We start from the raw sequence: 15,912 nt of genomic DNA, 5'->3' as shown, positions 1-15,912 counted from the left end.
TCTTAAAAATGAGAAATGAAGATAAGCACAAATAGTGCTTAGTGCTAAGAAGAGCACAGGTCTGGGAAATGCAAAGGGATGCCATCTTACACTGAACACATATGAGGGCATGCCTCTTTAAGAAGATGATATTGAGTGGCGTGAAGGACTTGCCACCTTTGTCCATTCCTCCAATGAGAACAGTCTCAGAGATACCCATTCTGTTTCCTATGTTGGTCACATTTTCCAACTCTACTGAGCAATCCTCATTTATATACACTGACATACAATCTCAATACAATAAATCTTCTCTTCTCATTCCCCTTCTATCCTATCCCATTGTTTCATTCCCAATATTAATCTTTTTATGCTATTTACTTCATCAACCTTCCTCTATCTTTTTCCCCTAAATCAAATGGACTTTGGTTTCCACTCCTAAAATAAAACTACCTTTGACAAGATGCCCACTGACTAGCTCATGGCCAAATCCTGAATCCTGTGGCACTTCTCCATTTATAAGACACTGTAAGAGTTTCTTCAAATTTATCATTCTATCTCCCTATGCTATAGGGTATCTTAGGAACTCGCAGAAATAAACATGTCTACACAAGGACAGAATGGAAATTCTGTTTCATCTGTTGGTGATATTTTCCATCTACACTGCACAATTCTCATTTATACAAACAGGCATACAATCTCTCTCAATGCAATAAACTCTCCCTTGGTCTTCACTCCCTGGCGAACAGACCTCAAACAATGAGAGGCAGGAATAAGTTTCCCATGAACACACCCTGGGTGCATTTCCCATTTCTGTCTCATTTCTTTGGCTTTTTGCTCTACTCCTTAGAATCGTCTTTCCAATAGCGGCTTACAACCAATTCCTTGCCTGGATATGTTGGCAGGTGGTGGGGAACAAACTCATAAATTGGTGACAAAAATGACTGCAATTATCCTCTCACGACATCACCCTTGCCAACATGACTTTGCAACTATTCCAGGCAAGAAAGATTATATCTCCCAAACACATTGATCTGGGATGACCTTGAGAGTTGTTTTAGTTTGGGAAATGCAACAGAGAAGGCATACAAGTTCTGAGCCAAGACCTAAGTGATAATTCCATACTTCTGCCCACTCTTGGGTACTAGCCTTTGCCATGAAGGCTATTGAAAAAAATAGTGAAGTAACACATGGATTAGAGAGCAAATCATTTCAGTCCCCATAAGAGGAGAACTTAGCTGAGATCAGCAAAACTAGCATCCAAATGACTCATGGCTGAACATCGCTGACACTGGTAGCCCAGTATAAGCCAGAAAAACCACCCAGCTAAACTCTGGTCTAAGTGATTGACCTATCTAATCATGAGATAAAATTGTTGTTGAAAGCTACTATGTTCTGATGTGGTTGACAACACAGCAAAAGCTAATTGTTGTGGCTCTCTAAAAGTCAGGTGCCAGCATAGACCTAAGCAAAGCATCTTTAGAATGAAATTCTAGAACCGTCCAATCATATTCCATCCAGAAGCCATTTCTACGAATCCACTTCTAACTAAAATGCTGACTTTGGGAAGTTTGTGTGGAGGTCTAGGTAGAAGGGGACCATGATATGGAAGAGATGAGTCCTAACATGTGAATATTGGGTAAACATACTTTAGAAGCTTAAGTTTCCCAGGTTTAATTGAATATACACAAGTGGCTGCTTTCCCCTTCTGGAGGTGAGACGCCTCTGATTATCTGGAAACCACACACAGGCTCCATATGAGAGCCATGTCTTTAGGGATGGTATCAATCATCCTCAAGATCTGCTCCTACCTCTTCTCATTGCTTCCAGATCAATGGTTAGGGCTTACTGTCTTCACAGCACAAGATGGAAGGAAGTACAGCCCTTTTCTGGGAAGATATTATTTATCCCAAGAGTGGTAGACTCCAGAAAATACTTACCAGCAGGAGTCATAACATTTGCCTGGGAATGCCTTTTATGAATCCTGAACCAGGACTCTTGATTTCCAGGGCTTCTCCTCAACATAACAGTGGAAATAAAAACAGTAGCTATCATCGCAAAACTTCCTCTAGAGGGTCATGACTGTTCATTAGAGCAAATTGTCTGATTATTTTTTAAACTACTGCATAAGATTGTGAACTGACATAGAAGCCATAATACTCCAAACACCATCAGTGTTCTTTCAGAACTGACATTCATAGATACCTATTGATCAGTGGGGTCCAGGTTAAAGCTCTTCTCTCTTCAATGAATCCAATGTGTCTATGGAACCATTGTATGATCACTTTGTTGGTCCTGAGGTGCATAGCAGGGATAGATACACAAAATACCTGGAAGAAAACTTAATCTTGGTCTCCTGTTGGAGTAAAAGCCATAAAGTGGCACATAAGGCCAAGCACAAGTCCTTGAAATTATCCTACCCTTAACAAAGATAGATCAGAAGTGGTACTGCATCCAAAAGAGAATATCTGAAATTAGAGCCACCCTCAAAGACTTAAAACATGCAGAGGTGGTGGATCTTATTATATCTCCTTTTAATTCAACCATATGGCTATTGTAAAAATAAGATGTATCATGGTTGCTGATAGGAGTCCACAAACTTAATTGCTGGATAGGCCCAATGACAGCTGATCTTATACTTCCGCTGGATGGATTTAGAATCCACTTTAGCATCTTGCTCTTGGTATGTGGATACTGACCAGCAAAATAATTCTTTTTCTATGCTTATGTGGAAAGCATCAAAGGCAATTCATAATAACCAGATACACATTGCCTTGCAAATTTCCTGCCTCAACATTTCCTTGTCTTTGTCACAATATAGTCAAAATAAACTCAGCATCTCAATATTCTATATAAACTCATTCTGGTTTTCTATAGCAATAACAGAACATTCATCAGAGCTATAATGATGTGGGAGGCCCTTCTGTATATGTGTTGCTATTATTGGTTGATGAATAAATCTGTATAGAACAATGGCTTAGCAGAGTAAAGCCAGGCAAGAAATCTGAACACACACACACACACACACACACACACACACAGAGAGAGAGAGAGAGAGAGAGAGAGAGAGAGAGAGAGAGAGAGAGAGAAAGAGAGAGAGAGAGAGAATGAGTGGAGTCAAGGAGATGCCATGTAGCCACTGAAGGAGAAGGATGCCAGAACATTACTGGTAAGCCACATCATTGTGACAATACATAGCCTAATAGAAATGGGTTAATTTAAGATTAAAACTAACTAGGAATATGCCTGAGCCATTGGCCATACAGTGTTGTAATTAATATAGTTGCTGTGTGATTATTTACATCTAGGTGGCTGGGAAACAAAAGCACAGTCTCCATTTACAGTGTAGAATATGGAATGGTAGGTATTTCCCATGGTTTGAGGAGAAGAATTAGGAAATTTCCAGAACTATGAAGTCTAGAGCATTCCAGGACATCCTCTCTAAGATAAAAGTCAAGCTATTGCATTTTGCACCTCCCACCTCCAAAAAGAGGAGCAATGTCTGAGAAGCATCCTTGAAATCTGAAAACATTATGCATCACACTTGGAAATCCTGTTCTGGTCCATTCAGTGAATGATTCAGTTAACTGCGTGTTTTGAGTAAGCCCAAAGAAAGAACCGGCTTTGCAATGTGAGTGTCTCACTACTTGGGCCAAATGATCCAGCAGAACCAATTGTGCTGGAATCACAGGCACACCTCAGTTTCCCAGTTGAGGCACTGGGAAGAACCCAAGAGTTAGGGAGCAAAGCAATATCACTTGTAGCAGAGAACAATTTGCTACTCAGGAAGTGACCCCTGATTGTCCACTAGGTACTAATAGAGAACAATGCATATCTCATAGAACATCAAAAGACAATGTGACTGTAGCAGCCCTTCACAAATAGGGGACAATCACAGACAACAAGTGACAAGTCTGTAAGTCTCTCTCAGCAGCCATTTAGCATCAGTAAAAACTACACATTTGGAATTGGGAGCGCACATGTCTGTTGAGTGCAAGCATGTTATACAAATGAGCATTCTGTGTATCATGGCTTCATGTCTCCATTGACCAGTTACAAAGATTTCGAGCTTAAGACATGGGTGGGTTATAAACCACAGCCCTACTCAGGAATTGTCAACGTTTCCATGGAAAAGAGGAAACCCTGACAATACATAGGGACACTTTAGCCATCACAACAGTGTAGAAGTGACCCAAAATAAATTCTCTCCAAAACTGAGGGACAGCTTGGATGGCTCAGAGGCCAACATGTATAAAAATAAAAGATCAAAGACAAATCTTGGGATAGAAGATATTAGAAGATCCTACGGGGACAGACACACTGCATTTGGGTGCTAGATTCAATGCCAGCAATGTTACTCATTTATTCAGAGGCAGCGAAGTAAATGTGACCAATGTCACAGGATAACGCCCATCACGTGTGTTCTGTGTCACATCACCCACATCTGAGTTGTCTCGGGTGACTCCCTAACACATAGCTAAGGCACGAGCCAGCATGCTTGGGACACAACATCGGATTAGAAGAGAACATGCTCATCAGAGTGTAAACTTCAAAGCACTCTACAGTGAGCTTGTGATAGCTTAAGCTGTAAAGCACGCTACAGTGACTATGTGCAGACTCTATCAGTCCAGGAACCAGGAGGTTAGGTTGGAGTAAATTTTCCCATAACCTTCCCAGGGACCTACAGGGAGAAATTGGTTTTCTATCCATATAATTTTAATCTAATCTTGATTAGAAATTCTGATTCCTGGGGGAAGTGACCAAGAGTTCACAGTAAACCTTTTATTTAACAAAACCTTTTCAGTCCAAAGCTGTGGTCATTTGTTCATGTGAGGTTCCAAGCCAACAATGCAAGAGAGTAGAAAAATCGTTATAGTGATGAGCATAACCATCTTTGGTTACCACTAGAATGGTGGGATGCTGTTAGATAAAGGGGCAGGGAGGAGTACGTCAGAAACTCAAGGATAGATTTTTGTGCTTCCAAACCTAGTAGTAACCATGTATGGACAGTTACAGCAGTCATAGCATGCCCAGGGCAGAGTAACTGGGGTCACAGACTGCTTCATAATAAATGCTTGGGGTATTTTGGCTTAATAAGCTAACAGAAACACCAAAGATCAGAAGGAGACTCTAGAGTGGATAATCATGACAGGATATGAATGTCCTTGGTATTGATTGAAATAACAAAGGGTTTTGGTTTGCCCCACTAATATTCCTATTGAGATATTTTGTTATATTTAAATGGCATCATGATTGTCTGACACCTTGAAAATGTATTGGTCAAAGTGACCTTATGGTGGGGTGGAAACTGATCACAGAAGTGACCTGTTGCTGCTTATACTCATATTGTCTTGGCATTTATTCCATTAAATGCTAAGGGATCCTTGCTTCAAGCACCTGAAACCCTCTTCTTGAGCATTCTTCAGTCTTGAAGCATGTACGATCTAACCAAAGTGCAGGAAATTAATTCCCTTGGAAAAAGATCTTAACTGCTGTCACTCAAGAGTGAGTGGATAAATAATCAACCTGTGTGACCCTCAGTAAGAACAAGGGCAAAGCAGGTGCATAAAATGCCCCGGAAGCCTCTCCATAGAGTAGAGTCTCCGTGGCCCATCTGATGCCTGCTCATGAGTGAAGCACACATTGGCGTCCTCCCCTTCCCTGCTCACATTGGCTTCCTCCTCTTACTTAACCTCCTTTATTCCCTCCATTCCTTCTGTAAGGAGCACTGCTGTCTCCTTAGAGCCAGGTGTCTTGAGCAGTTCACAAGGAAAACAGTTATTTCTTTGATAAGAAAAGAAAAAGAAAGCATTACAATAAATTTAAAAGAAGGTTTAAAATTGGGGGATGGCTTCCATGATAAAAGGCAGGTTTTTAAGGCAAAACAGTGACCTCATAAAAAAACGGTCAAAGCTGGATCTTTTCTAAGATTGCATAGCTGAGGCAAGCAATGATATCGGCTTGGATCAGTATTTTAGCAGCGGAAATATGTTGCTTGTCAATTCTAGGAAGGAATCATGGTTCTGTATAATATTCTTAGGAGTAGAGCCTGTGGTTTTAATCTGGTAAGTCTGTCCCAGTGTTTCAATCATGGACTAAGAAATTGTCTCAAAAAACTTTTCCCACCCAGGGATCAGAATGGGGATGGTGACCTCTGTAGGACCATTTTCCAACTAATCAAGTTAATATTTTACAGAACTGTAATAAAAAGCCTATGATATCAAAACTACAATTCCTTGAATCTTTGACACACCACTGTCATCATTGTTAGAATGGATAAAGTATAAAATGATGGTTAATTAAGTCAGATGTGATGCCTGGATTTTAAGATTCAAATATATGATCCATCCCTTAATGTGCTGGGACATTTACCATGTCTCAGTTTCCTTGTTTGTAGAGTAGCCATAACAGTAGACTCTGTCTCATAGGTCTATCTGTGGAGATGGAGATGATTAATATAAAAACATAAATATGTATTATTAGACATACTCCAGAGAACTAACATCTGAGAATATTCTCAAATTTATATCAACACATTTAAAACTTGAAATAGATGAATTTTAAGAGATATGGGCCTGGCAACAGAGTGTTTATCTTATGTGTGAAACCCTGGACCCAATCTCCAACACCAAAAATATGTATCCTTAAATTTCTTGATTTCTCAAAATCAATTCCAGAAGAAATACAAGATGAGAGTGTACTGTAGCCACAGTGAGCTTGCCTTAATAATATAGCTCTCCCACACAGATAGCTAAGACACCTTAGCATCCTTCACTGCCTAGTTCTGAAAAATGCTTTAGAAACAATATTCAAAATCTTAAACTTCATAGTTAGGGAGGTGGGGCATATTTCATAATACATGTCATGATTTTAACAAAATCTTGATGCCCAAATTCAGTGAGAAAAGTTCTTTGATAGTGAAAAAAAATCATAGCCTGGTTTAACCTACAAGCATAAATGCCCAAAAGTGAAGAAGACACATTGGTAGATGCAACGTGAGCAGGAGAGCCTGGGCAGTTCCGCTGATTTCTCTGTGTGCTAGAAAAATACTCAAAGCCAACATGGATCCTCCCAGTTTTCTGGTTTGTTTTTTATCTGCTATCAGCTGATCATTGTATCTTATTTCCGTGTGTACCTTCCTGCCATGGACTATAATATCGTTTCATAACTTGAAGCTCTAGCGGGAGAGACAGGGTATTGGGCCTTACTTTCCAGAGAAGAGAACTTTCTCACAGTTGTGGAATGACCACGAACACAAAAACATTCTGATCTAAATGCAGTCCAGGGAGAAGGTGTGTCTGACAATCAACATGGCTACTGTTACTCTAACCTGAGGCTGAATACTTTGGGGTCTTACTGAGTCCCGATAGAAAGAAACTTTAAAAGATATGAAAAGGGAAGGGAAGGAGAGAGGAGAGAAGAGGAGGGGAAGGGATCCCTGGTTTAAGAGTCTGGTCAAAGTCCCCCAGCTGAGATCAAGAATTCCAGGACAATTAATAAAGTTTGCTAGGTAGGTTGCCTACATAGAGACCATATTCTTTTACTATGGAGATACTTTGAATAGGAATGTTAAAAGAGCAACGTGCCCTGCTTAAGGCTTAAACATAACTTTGGAATATGGTCTTACTCCTTTCTCAAGTTATGAACCTGCAATGTAAAGAGAATCTCACAAGTAAGACTGTGAAAACATGAAATAATTCCCTTGTGCGACCCTTGTACCTAGGGTTCAACCTTATCAACCTGTAATCCTAGTCAGTGCTTCTCACAGGAACCCAATTATCCATCACATTTATTGAGGAAAAGGTGCAAAAGGGCATTAAAACACGTTTAAAAATACAGCAGACCCATACAAATCTTACACAGTGCCGGTGCTGAAACACTTCAACTCTCTGAAGAAATCCAAGTCCGTCTTTAGGCATGTACTCTCCCATTCCTCAGAATGTCTCCCCCTTAATGTTCCTAATTAAATCTCTTCTAATAAACTTTAATGCTGCTTAATATCGACTTCTCCTGATATTGTTCCCTGTTACACCCACAGAGGTCTCTGAGGAGAATTCCTCACGCTGCTGCATGCGGCAACAGAAAGTGTGTCTCTGCCACTCACCCACTCGCACTGACATTGCCTGTAACTCTGCGGGCTGATGCCAGACTTCCGCACTGGGTAGGCTTGACTTTTATTCTCCTTCCCTGGGATTCTGCTGAAATCTGCTTTTGCAGTATTTCCTCTGGGCCATCAAATAGCCTCAAAAAGTATTAATTATTTTTTCCTATTTCCTTTCATTTTGTGAACTTTTAGTGAATGATCATTTTTAATTTTTAAGTGAAAATGCTACTATATCTCAAAAAAAGTTGCAACACAATTTAATTAGAAAGAGTAACAGTAAATAAAACTATAAAAGCTGATGCTGTATAAAAACCATGGTGGATGCAATTTATATATAAATATAGATATGTGTGTGTCCTATTTAATCAAGAATTTTTACTTGCTCTCAACAAAAACATTTGTCCCAATTGTCTTGTTCACTGTTATGGAGGGCAGATGATGCCCATGGAAAATATATTTTATACTTCAAATTCCAATTTTTAACTCATCAATAATAAGGCAGTAATGAAGGTAATAATCACAACCCACTCTTTTCTGTGAACACGAAGCAGAATAAATTTAGTACACTATCGCTCATCTTTTATTTTATGTCTTTTAATAACTAGGGCTTGCAGAGATGGCTCAGATATTAAGATCATCGGGTGTTCATGCAGAGGACCTGGGTTTGATTCCCAGAATCCACGGTTGCCTCAGATACCACATGCTCCAGTGCAGGAAAAATTTCATCAAGTCTTTAAAGTCACAGATGAAAAGAAAACCTTAAATCAAGGTATTTTCCAAATACATGAATGGAAGCATCAGATTGGTTACAGAAAAGTGGGGAAATTGCTATCGGCTTCATAATAGTACCCAATTACAGTTATGAAGTAGCGACAAAATAATTTTGTGGTTGGGGGGGTGTCACCACACATGAGGAACTGTATTAAAGAGTTGCAGCATTAGGAAGGTTGAGAACCACTGCTCTAGACCAACAATGGATGCACCACTACCTGGATCCCATTAGAAAGGGGGCAACCTAAGACCTGATGAACTGTTCCCAGGTTCTTACTCTAGCCGCCACTATAATGGTTTTCACTGAGTGAATTCAACAGATACACGCAGAGAACAAACAACAGAAACCTTTATCTTTGGAACATTTTGAGGCACTCTGAAAGTGTTGGAAAAGGAAATAGCTAAAGGGACCATTGTGCCCTCTGTAGGGAACAATCTCAAGCAGGGAGAGTAGACAGGGGCCAGGGAGAACATGGTGGAAACCTGCATTTTTGGTAGAATTTATGCCATTTGTAAGATCTCCAGAATAGATACCTTTCCTTACGGCTATTTCCTCACGAGGTGGTTGACAGATCCATTGGATGCGCTAGTTATTCGTGTTTGTTTGCTTTCCCAGTGCATGTATGCATACCCGTGTGTGAATATGGTGTCCAAGTTCTATAGTATGAGTGCAGAAGTCAGAGAACAACCTGACATCGGTCATCACTTTGTCTTCGGTTTGAAACAGGGTCCATTGGGCTTCTGGAGCATCTCTTGTCTCTGCATTTCATTTCCCTATAGGTTTACTATGATGATAGCCCTTGACTCTAACACAGCTTTGAGAGGAAATGGAACCCAGATGAATCATTACGCTAACAGTAAGGGCCTTTACCCACTGAGCCAAATCCCCAGCTCTGGATTTCTAAGAGTGAAGACAATGGTATGTCTTTATTCTTTTCCAGAAAGCCTCCAGAGAGAACAAATTGACCTTCTGGGCAGTTTAGAGCATCATGTTTCTACCTAGGGCTAGATAAGACTCAAATCTCATTCTTCTCACCTGTTTCCAAAGTCCTGCAGCTCTGGCCTTCACTTGTACAAACAGATGATTGAGAAATGGATCCATCAATGACTTTCAAGCAGAGACTCTCTGACGACCCTCCTACCACTTTGACCTGTTGCAGATGACACCCAAGGGCCCCTGAGTCTTTAGTTCAACATAGCCCCCTTTGTTGACCAGCCTGAACTGCCGTTGATCCATCCACCCACTCTCCCGGGTTGGGTACTGTGTCTCGCTTCAATAGTCTTGCAGCTTGCCTTGCTCATCTCCTAGGTGCCGCAGCCTGTCGTTGACAGCGCTAAGCCTCTGCATCTGGGCTCTACCTTGAAGCTCTGTTAGCTTGCCTCCAGCAGCTCTCCAGCTGGGCTAATTAATATCTTATGTAACCACCTGCAGTGACTCTCTGCCACTGTACTGTCTCTGTCTGTGCCTCTTCCTCCAACAAATATCCCTTTGAACTCTGTGTCCTCTTTAACTCCTTTGTAGCCATCCTGTAACACACACGTGTGCACACATACTCACATGTGCGCATACACAACTATGTAAAACGTGTCATCTGAAGGTTACTATTAGTGATTAGGATGGAAATAAAAGAAGTGGCCTGCAATCCAGTGAAATCAGGATTACTTGGTATATTGCATTCAACAAACTGAAACAGCTTGTCAACTGATGACTCTTCAATAGAGTGTCAAATTGTAGAAAGACAACAGCATGCCTGTAGATGTTTCTAGCATAACACACCATGATACTTGAGCTCTATAGGGACTTATCCATACCAAGATGCTGTGGTAATTTTGTACCTAAGCAACAGTGAGCCTAAACCTACCACCTACATGCAAGCATCCCTGTTCCTCTGACCTCAATGCATTTGAGTCTCACTCTAAATCTGTTCTGATTCCTAAAGATATTATTTCTACTCTGTTCTCAAAACATTGTATTGTTTTTGTATTGTTTGTTTTGGGCAGTGAGAGGAAACCTGGAGACCTCCCAACCCAGAACAGCTGCTGGGAGAATCGGACTCACCCGCCAAATCAGAAAAGAAAGAAAACAGTGGGAGCACACACACACACACACACACACACACCACACCACACCACACCACACCACACCACACCACACACTACCTTGTTATAAAGAGAACTGCTTTAGGATTCATCTCATTCGCAGTGAGAATTGCCCCTTGACTACTCCTGGTTTTCTGTAACATCTCCCAACCTGTTCACCTATCATCCAGATGTTTTTCACACATCCCATAGTGAATGCCAAGCTCTTGTAGGTATAAGAGAAATGACTATATCTGACAAACTTGCATTTCTGCAGGAAGGTAAATATATAATCTTTCTTTAAGTATGGTATTTTCATGCATGCTGTCTCTTAGAAACATTTTAAGTTACGTGCATTTGTGGGTGACACACCTGTGTGAGGAGGTAAGGGGATGACTTGTGGGAGTCAGTTCTCTCCTCCACTCGATGGGGTGCTGCAGACACTCAGGTTGTCAAATCAGCTGGCAGGTGCTTTTTCTACTGAACCATTTCTCTGATCTCTGAACAAATAATATTAATACGCAAAAGTGTAAATACCTAAAAGCAGTCATTCAACTGCAATTGTTTGATGATGCTATGTTTATCATAATTTATTATTTTAAAGGATAAGAACACAGATTGTGTACAGAGACAGAAACACAAAAAGGAATCTCCTTGCAACAACTGATGGTCAAATGTTCAGCCCAGCAAAACAAGTAATCAAGAATAGCTGGTCTTGCTGGGCATGGTGGTGCACACTTGTAATCCCAGATCTTGGGAGGCTGAGGCAGGAGGATTACCAGTTGTCTGTCTGGAGCCTTTGGCTATTTGAATAATAACTGTAAACAGACAAGGGGAAGTCCTAATTTGCTGATTCTTAGAAGCTTCAGTGATCTTCAGCACTGTCCTCACAAAATGTGGCAGAAGGCAGGTGAGGGCAGCAGCAAGTGGCACCCTCTAGTGTTGCAGCTCTCCTCTGGTGGGACCACTGGCCCTGCAAAGGAGAGCAGAGTGTTTGATAGTTCTTAGCTAATAGCAAACAGCCAGCATGACAGGTTTCAAACAGGCTTAAATATCAGGATGCTCAGCCCTTGACAGAAGGTAGTATTGAAAGACCCACAGAGAGGACCTTTCCTCCGATGATGAAGACCCCAGAACCAGGACACTCCGAGACCAAACCACAGGATGCAATTAGCAAGAGGTTTATTGAGTAGACACAGGTACCTGCGGGCGGCAAGATCTTTTGGAAGAATTGTGCACCTGCCAACTGGAGGGCGGGCTTTTTATAGGGAAGAGCAAAAAGCAAGTTTACAGAAGCAAAAGTGTGGTTATCGGAATGAGGCGGGGGACATGAATGGTTTCCTCTCTCAGCATGGATGTCTGGCAACAGTCATCCTGTTCCTATCTTATAGATATCCTGTTTTGCAGTCAACCCGCTTTGTTGATGTCCTATCTTATCGATATCCTGCCTTGCAGTCTTCCTATCTTATAGACATCCTGCTCTCTCAAGCACATGGGATGTTCTTACGAGAGCAGGCTGGCTGCTGATCCGGAGAATTTTTTTTTTTAAAGCAAACAGCACGTTCCCCCGGGAGCATGCTAGCTGTGGGTTTTGAGGAGGGGGTCTGTAGGGTCTTTCAGTATTACAATTCCTAGGTCTGGGGTGTCTGAGACCCTTAGACCTAAATGTTCAACAACTCTAGAGAGCCATTTTCAAACTATGGGTCATAATCCATGGGGTGGGGAAAAATCGAATAACCCTTTCACAAGGGTTTCCTAAGACCATCATAAAACACAGACACTTACATTATTATTCATAACAGTAGCAAAATTGAAATTTTGCACAAAAATAATTTTATGGTTGGGGGTAACCACAACATGAAGAACTGTATCAAAGGGTCACAGCAGTAGGAAGGTTGAGAACCACTGCCCTAGAACTCTTCTAGTAAATACAGCCTGCAGATTTTCGTCTTTGGTGTTTATAGCTTTTCACCCTTCTTCGGTCTCAGCTCTCCGTCATCCTTTATACCATCTTTACATCCTTCATCCCCTGTGTTTAACCCTGCCTGTACTCTCAAACTGTTCTACTGTCTTGACGTCTGCTGTCAAGCAGCTGGCTACCTTGCTGATCATGCAGTTTGATTCACCAACTGCTCAGCTGTCACTGCCACTCTGCAGTCCCCGATGCTTCCTTCTGCATGTTTATCAGCCTCTCTTCTGCTAATGAAAGTAGGTAAGAAAGCACCTTGCAAGAGAAGCATTTGATTGGACCCAACATGGCAATCAAGGGAGGAAGCACAGGAGGGATTCTCCAGGCTGACTCAGCAAGGGAGCTTCATTCTGCAGCCAGAGGAGAAGGGTTCACACAAGTACAGCAAACCTCACAAGAAGCAAAGCTTTAGGTTTGTGTCGATGTAAATGTCTTGGCCTTGCTTTCTTAGCACTGGCTGCAGCTAGCTATCCCTCTGCTAAGCCTCTGAGGGGGAGTTCTCCCTCTGCTCACAATGGAAATGGTTTAGGGGTTATCTAGAATTCACTGGGGTTTATCTCAGCAATTGCCTGGTACAAATTCTTTGAAAGGGTTCTAGCTGAGGATGAACCTTCTCTTCAAGAGCTAGAGCAATCAGCCACAATCATTGTGGAGTTTCCTCAAAGGGTCTGTAGAATGTTTAAAGTGGTCGCTCAGCTCAGCCTCTTTGCCTAACAGCCAGCCCTATTGCTCCAGGCACTCAGAGCAGCAAAGGTAAATCCAGCAGCTGCCAGTTAAAGAGTGAATTATTCCATCCTCCTCCTTTTCATTTGTCCCCAGAAAAAGGACATCAGCAAACAAGCTTAGAGGAGCTTGAAGACCTTATTATTAACACTGACACTAATTAAAACAGTGCTTTAATAGTACTTACCAGTGCCCAGAAGATACCAGTTTCAGGAAGATCATAAGTTCAAGATTGCCCTGAGGTACAAAGCCAGAAACTGATTCAAAAAAACAAAAAACAAAAAAGAAAGAAAAAAGAAACAGTAGGAGGAGGAAGAGGAAGGAGGAGGAGGAGGAGGAGGAGGAGGAGGAGGAGGAGGAGGAGGAGGAGGAGGAGAAATTATCATCTATTTTTTTTTAGCTTTCTCAGTTACATGGTAATTTTTTTTACCTTGGGAGTTTCTTCCTTCAGCCAGTCCCTGACCACCTCTGCCTGTCCCCATGCTTCAGTTCCTGCATTTTCTAAACAGACGCCTCATTTTCATTCCAGTGTTGCAGTTCACTACTGGGAATCCCAAAAACCATTTCCCATTTCTTATTGCTTCCCTTGGAAATCTGTCCTGCACCCATTCCCTGCAACGACTAAGAGGTTTTTGTTTGTTTTTGAGGTTGTTGTTGTTGTTCCTGACTCAAGAACGGTTACAAGCTCTCTACACTTTGCCAAGTTCCCATGATCTTGGATTTCTGTTACCACCGTCAGTTAAGTAGTGCCAGTCCTCCAACAACCTAGTTCCAACTCAGTTACCAGGGTGAGTTATCTGTGAGCAATTTCTTTCAGTACAATGCCTGTCGCTTGATGTTCAGGACACAAATTGCTACGTCTATAACAGATAGCAGAGTGATCGGGGACCACACTCTTCCTTCAGCGTTCATCAGGGACCGGTGGTCACTGTGTCTGTTTTCCATTTGTGTGCAGACAGAAGAGCGGGTCCTGAGCTTCCAATGACCTTTTATAGAACTGACTATTCAGGAGAAAGAATTCAAGCCAGGCGTTGTAGTTGGCATTTTCTTTGGGCTACCAACCAGCTCCGAAGTTAAGACCCGGAGACATATTATTAATTATGGATGTTCTGCCTTAGCTTAAGTTTGTCCCACTAGCTCTATTATCTTAATTTAGCCTGTTTTCTATTCATTTTGCCTATGCATTTTGTATACATCTATACATTTTGACTCAGGGCCTTTTACTAATTCTCTTCCTCATTCATGCCTGGCTAGCCCCTGGCATCTCTCTGGTGCCTCCTTTTCTTTCTTCCTGTAGCCTAAATTCCTCCTCTTACTTATTCTCTCCTTACTTATTATACTCCCTGCCTATACCTCCTCTCTTGCTATTGGCTGTTCAGCTTTTTATTAAACCAATCAGGTATATTAGGCAGGCAAAGTAAAACAGCAACACATCTTTACATAATTAAACAAATACAACACAGCTTTACATAGTTAAACAAATATTCTGGATCAAGGCATAGTGGTCCTTGTCTGTTATGAAGTGAAGGAAAATGGCTCAGGAGTTCAAGGCCAGCCTCAGCCACAGAGTGATATCAAGCAAGGCTGGACTGACCAAGACTGTGTCAAAAGTGAAACAGAGGAAAAGAAGGAAGCTGGCTTTATTTAATGCTACACATCTATAATCTCCTTGTACAAGAAACAGATACAGGAGCCATGCAAGTTTGAAGATGGCCTGGATCAGAGAGAGAATTTTAAGTTGTCCTGAATTACATAGCAAAAACCTATCAGGGGTTTTTATTATTTTATTGGCGTTTTTTTTTTTTCTAGCAAAGGGTCGGGGAAGGGAATCTCCTAACAAAAATGGAAACATAACAAAGACTCAAAAGGTGATAGTGCCATATAAAAGCTCAGTAAAATAGAAACACAGTGATCTGAGAAACAGCTAACAGCAAAAAAATAGGGCCATTGCCCCCATTAAGAGGCGCTCCTTTTAACAAGCAGCAAGAGGAGGATGCATTTGTCCATTAGAACCAGAAAATGGTTGCAAGGAAAGGATGGAGATGCCAGAGAACGTGACATCAGCAAAAAAAAAAGTATTAGGGAAACTCAGTTTTTGTGGCATTGACGGTACAAAGGCTAGCATATTAAAGAAAGTGTTTAAGGATCTGCCAAGAAAAGAGGAGATACCATCTCCACAGGGGAGGTGCTAGCAGAAAGAAAAAGCAGGCACTATTCATATCACCCTTCAAAAGCTCCTAAATTTTCAATATTTTGCTTGCTGTAAGTTCTAATGTGCTAAGTTAGTATT

The sequence above is a fragment of the Microtus oregoni genome, unplaced genomic scaffold, assembly GCF_018167655.1.
Source record: "Microtus oregoni isolate MIOR12 unplaced genomic scaffold, Mior012 000042F_ref0000377, whole genome shotgun sequence".
NCBI classification, from domain to species: domain Eukaryota; kingdom Metazoa; phylum Chordata; class Mammalia; order Rodentia; family Cricetidae; genus Microtus; species Microtus oregoni.
The sequence above is the reverse complement of the archived record's forward strand: the minus strand, read 5'-3'. Positions refer to the sequence as shown.